The 5,823-nt window shown below is 38.9% G+C and overlaps 1 long non-coding RNA gene across 1 annotated transcript; it reads right to left on the reverse strand.

Annotated features, from left to right (window-relative positions):
- Positions 1-1,233: 1,233 nt before the first annotated feature.
- Positions 1,234-2,779, reverse strand: LOC144589395 (uncharacterized). The gene is made up of 2 exons (XR_013545478.1): positions 2,662-2,779; positions 1,234-1,361 (listed from the first exon to the last, which is right to left on the reverse strand). It is a non-coding gene; the product is annotated as an uncharacterized LOC144589395 (long non-coding RNA).
- Between the last annotated feature and the right edge of the window lie 3,044 nt (positions 2,780-5,823).

Consider the following 5,823-nt stretch of genomic DNA (forward strand, 5'->3'; position numbering starts at 1 on the left):
AGAACACGAAATGTCGGAGTTTAAGGGTAGGAGGAGGACGTGAGGGCTTGCGACGTTTTCCCTCAGAAACCGTCAATGTCGGTGTGCACGCTTAGAAATACTCATTAATATTACTCATACCACCGTCAAAGCTTTCTTCACATTTGCAAGCCCAGACCTACAGAAGAAGACAGAAACCAAACTGGGGGAAGCAAGAACACGACGTACATGAAACAGAATGAAATCTGGGCGTTCAGTCCAGTTCGTTTTAGGTGAAAGGGCATTCCTATTTACAGAACAAACATAAATTATTTCTTTCCGTGTAGTACAATGTTTATGATGCACAATCAATATCTTCAGTGGACAATTATAGGAATACACACAGAAGGTCGTTTGAATCATTTTCTAAGTGAAATTTATGTCTGGGATGCATAGTTATTTACCTCAAGGTATTCGTAGCTGTAAAGCTACACTCTTTGTCTTAGATCGCTGCATATCATGGCTATGAAAATCTGCCACGGATGCTACTGTGGAATGGGTGACCCACATCTAATATTAGGAAAACTAATGTGGCAACATATGACTTGAATAACTATAGAGTTATCTCAAATCTATTTCTGGGCAAGTTATTGAGAGGGTGGCAACTGATGAGTCGAAGATGTTGGAGGAAACAGATAGTCTGGATCCATTTCAATCTGGATTCAGATCATGGCATGGTACAGAAACAACACTGGTCTCCTTGCAAGTTGATTCCCTAAGGGAGACAGACAAGGGGGTGTAACTCTATCAGTCCTTTTGGATTTTTCTGCAGCCTTTGATACTGCTGACCATAGTATCTTTCTGTTAGGGATTGGGGGCCCCATTCGCAACTGGTTTTGGTCCTTCATGGTTTGCCAATCCAAGATGCTACAGCTTGGGGATGCCACCTCCCATCCCATGAAGACCTCTGCTATGGGGTCTTAGAGGGTTTGACTATCTCCCCAATGCTTTTAAACATCTACATGAAGCTGCTGGGAAAAGCCTTTCACAGATGTGGTAGATGTACTATTACCAATATGTTCACAACACACAGCTCTATCTGTCCTTTGATTCATCTGCAAGTGATGCTGTACAGGTACTTGTGCACTGTCTAGCGAGGGCGATGATGGACTGGGTAAAGACCAAGAAACTGAATCCAGAGAAGATGGAGATCCTACTGTTAGGAATTGTTGGACCAGTTAGAGGGAAACTTACCTGGCCTTGATGGGGTTACATTCTCCTTGAAGGTTTGGGCCAGCAGCTTGGGCTACTCTTGGATCTGTCACACTGTGGAGGCTCAAATATCAGCCATGGCCAGGAATGTCTTTTATCAATTCTGGTTGGTTGCCAAGTTGCACCCTTACCTGGATAGGAAATGCCCAGCAACAATGATTCACACATTGGTAATCTCAAAACAGACAACTGTAATGCTCTCCACATAGGGCTGCCTTTGAAAACAATATACTAGAAACTACAGCAGATTTCTGGGATTAGTAAATTCAACCATATATCCCCAATCTTGGTGTGCCTTTATTGTCTCCCTGTCAGTTTCTGTGCTCAATGCAAGGCACTGGTTATGACCTATAATGCCCCTAGTAGTTTAGGACCTTGATACTTGTAGGAGTATTTTCCCCAGAAATCAGCTGCCCATTTCACCTGCACCTCGCAATCGATGGTGCTAAAAGTGGCCACATTGAGGGAAGCCAGAAAGGTGAAGACAAGGAATTGAGTCTTTTCAGTGGTGCCCTCCAGTCTCAAGCTTAGATTACTAGTGGAGTTACAACAGGGTCCTTCCCTCCTTTTGTTGAGGAAATTGTTGAAAATAACTATTCAAAGCTGCCTCCAACAACTGAGTTTCCCAAATGCTGTTATTATTGAAATTTTTCTTTTTCTTTTCTTATTTTCTCTTGGGATTTTTTAAGTATGATTTTTAAAATCAATGTATTGTTGTATGTATTCTTATGTGGTATTTGTGGGATTTTTAAGTTTCAACTTGTAAGCCATCCAGAGTAGTTGCCTTAATGGGGTGGTATATAAATCAAATAAATAAAATTGTTTGTTTTAATTCTTGGTTTTATATTGCTCGGACTGTAACTGTAAGCTGCCCAGAATAGATTTGTTTAGAATCTAGATGGGCAAGGTAAAAGCCAAATGAATGAATGAATGAATGAATGAATGAATGAATAAATAAATAAATAAATAAATAAATAAATAAATAAATAAATAAGATATTTATGCCACTGAAAAATTGAAGAAACCTCTCTATGACTTTTGTAATAGTGCCAGGTCAGGTTTCCAGATCATTAAGGAATAAACATATTAGCTTTTTCTATCTTTGAAAGTTTTTCAAATCTAAGTAACAGTTGCTTCCTAATTTAGAAATTTATTGAGATTTCATGGCATTTATAACATTATTTTAAATTATACAGTGCCTGCAGTATAACCACTATTTCAGGATACAATACATTTCAGATCAATAGGACATTAGTAATTATATCAGCATTTAGAGACATAATACTGTGGAGCTGTAAATCTCTCAAATACCTTGCTGTGTGACACATTTTCTGTTTTACTGATATAATAATTGTTGCCATCAAGTCAATTCTCAGTTATAGTAACCCTTTCCAGGGTTTTCTAGGTACTGAGTATTCATAAGTGGTTTACCATTCTTTCTTCTGGGAATGCTCTGGAATTGTGCAGCTTGCCCAAGACTCCACAGGCCATCTCTTCTCTTGGGAGAATAGGGATATTGAATCTGTTCATTGAATCTGTTGTGGATAAATTAGTAACACTTGAAAATATATGACATTACACTAGATCAGTGGTTTTTAACCTTTTTGAAAGAAACGCCCCCTTGAGCCACTGAGGAAGTTATCATCGCCCCCCCTCCCCACGGTGATGATATCCTATTTATTTATTTATTTATTTATTTATTTATTTATTTATTTATTTATTTATTTATTTATTTATTTATTTATTTATTTATTTATTTATTTATTTATTTATTTATTTATTTAAGACACTTAAATCCAATGACCCCTGAAAACAAAATTCAATTCCAAGAAAATGAAAAGCCCCCCAAAAGTAACATTTAATGATTTAGTTGCAAGCGAATTTTAAGATGCAAAAAGAAATATAAAAAGGGTATAAAAAAAACCCGCAATGCAGGAACTAAAAATTTCAAGATGAAAACTCTGAAACTAAATTAAGATTGGAGGAAAATATATATTCATGCACATTGTAAAAAGGTTGCAGCCATATTCACAGGTTTGGGTTGCTCCAGCGCCCCCTACCGCCCCCCTTCTGCTCTACCGCCCCCACGCCGCCCCTTTTCGTTCTACCGCCCCCCTGAAAAATGAAATTGCCCCCTGGGGGGCATTATCGCCCACGTTAAGAACCACTGCACTAGATCAGGGGTCCCCAACCCCCAGTCTGCGGCCTAGTGCCGGTCTGTGGCCTGGGCTGTGGAGATAGATCTCCCACACCCCTGTACGCACACCCCCAGCCTTTTCACACATGCACATGAGTGTGCGTGCCCCTGCGTCTTTGTGCACGTCCCCTCACAAACGCCCTGATCAACCCACCCCTTCTCGCATGTGTGCGAGTGCGCCTGCACAAGCACTCCTGCCCCTTCACGCATGCATGTGAGCGCAGGAGAGTGTCCCGCCTTCTCCGCACACGGACCCCGTCCTCCCCCAACCAGTCTGCAGTGACAAAAAAGTTGGGGACCACTGCACTAGGTTGAAATAAAAAGAACTAAAAGCAACATGTAAGAATGTTTCCATTCCATACAAAATGCTATTATACTTAATTATCTATTCATATAATTTATAAAATACTTACCATTCTGTAAGGGCAAAATCTTTTAGAGTGTGGTTTACATAATGAAAGTCTGTGCAATAATAAAACAGTGGGAATTATTAACACTGGTAACAACAAACAGTAAACGTCCATTCCAGACAATACTAACATCTGAAACAACACTTACAAATAAAAGCAAATAGCCGTTTAATTAGACGTAATCAAGGAAAGGCCAAAGAAAACAGTTAAGTAACCACAGGAATGACCGATTTATACTGACATATCAGAGTTTCCATGTCCTTAGGCCTTTGGCAATGTTGGTATAATTACAGAATTAACCAGCTTTCTGTTTTGACATGCAGAATGTTCTTCTCTATAATCCGAAAGATTGTATTAATTTATAATGGCTTAACCTAACACTTTTTCTTTCTAACTGCTATATTAAACTTACCTAAGCCTATATCTCTGACCTTTATTCATATTTGCCTAACTTTGTCGGCTCTAATTTTTATCATTTTAAACTCTTCTTTGCAAACAGATTTATTTATTTATTTATTTATTTATTTATTTATTTATTTATTTATTTATTTATTTATTTATTTATTTATTTATTTATTTATTTAATATCCCGCCTATCTGGTCAGTCATGACCACTCTAGGCGGCTTACAACATGAGTAAAATACACATAAAATACACAGATGGATATAAAATTATTACGTGGTGAACAATAAACAAAATCCAACAAGACAGAAAACAGACAGTAGAAAAGGAGAGGGAAGAAAAACATCAGGGATTAACTGGAGGGAAGGCCTGCCAAAACATCCATGTTTTTAGTTGATTTTTAAAGAAACCCAACGAGGGAGCCGCACAAATCTCAGGAGGTAGGTTCTCCATATTTATTTGGTTATTTTTGAGATCTGTTATTGCAAAGCAATTTTACCAGTCCAAACAAAGAATATGACATCTGTGATGCATGTATTCTCGAAGGCTTTCACGGCTGGGATCTGATGTTGTAGGTTTTTTGGGCTGCTTGGCCATGTTCTGAAGGTTTTTCTTCCTCACGTTTCACCAGTCTCTGTGGCCGGCATCTTCAGAGGACAGGAGTGAGTACAGTGGTGCCTTGCTTAACGACGATAATCCGTTCCAGGAAAATCGCCGTTAAGCGAAAACATCGTAAAGCAAAAAAACCACAAAAAAACACATTGAAACCAGTTCAATGAGTTCCAGTGGGGTAAAAACTCACCGTCCAGCAAAGATCCTCCATACGGCGGCCATTTTCGCTGCCTGTATAGCGAGGAATCCATCCCTAAACACAGCGGGGAGCCATTAATTACCCGGTGGCCATTTTGAAACTGCCGATCAGCTGTTAGAAAAACGTCATTTTGCGAAGAATCAGTTCCCGAAGCAGGGAACCGATCATTGCAAAGCAAAATTCCCCCATTTAGACCATTGTTTTGCGATCACAAAAAGATAGTCGTTAAGCAGATTCGTCATAATGCGGGGCAATCCTAAAGCAAGGCACCACTGTACTCTGTCTGTGCTCTGGTGCAGTTTCCCACAACAGCCCGAAAAACCTACAACATTGATCTGTGATAGATTCTGTAGATGTGGCCTACTTGACATCTCTAGTGTCTATTTTCAAAGGACAAAAAATCCTCTTTGGCAGCCCAAACTAAATGCAAAAACTAGGATTTATAGGAATGCCTGTATTTATACAATGTAATTCTACGTATGTTTATTAAGAAGTAAGCATTAAGGAAGTGAGTGGGATTTACTTTCAGGTAAGTGTGTAAAGGATTATATTTGGAACCTTTTCATTACTGCTCCTACTTAAAATGTAATCCTAAATAGGGATCCCACCACAATCACAGATTTCTCACTTCCATCCCCACAAACCCGTGGCCCAAATACTGTGTTATTTGTCTGAAGAAGTGGATTGTAATCCATGAAAACTCACACTAAATAAATTTGTTAGTCTTAAAGGTGACAAAACAGTTCTATTTTTGTTGTGATCCTAAACGGCT

Source organism: Pogona vitticeps, chromosome 5 (assembly GCF_051106095.1).
Source record: "Pogona vitticeps strain Pit_001003342236 chromosome 5, PviZW2.1, whole genome shotgun sequence".
NCBI classification, from domain to species: Eukaryota; Metazoa; Chordata; class Lepidosauria; order Squamata; family Agamidae; genus Pogona; species Pogona vitticeps.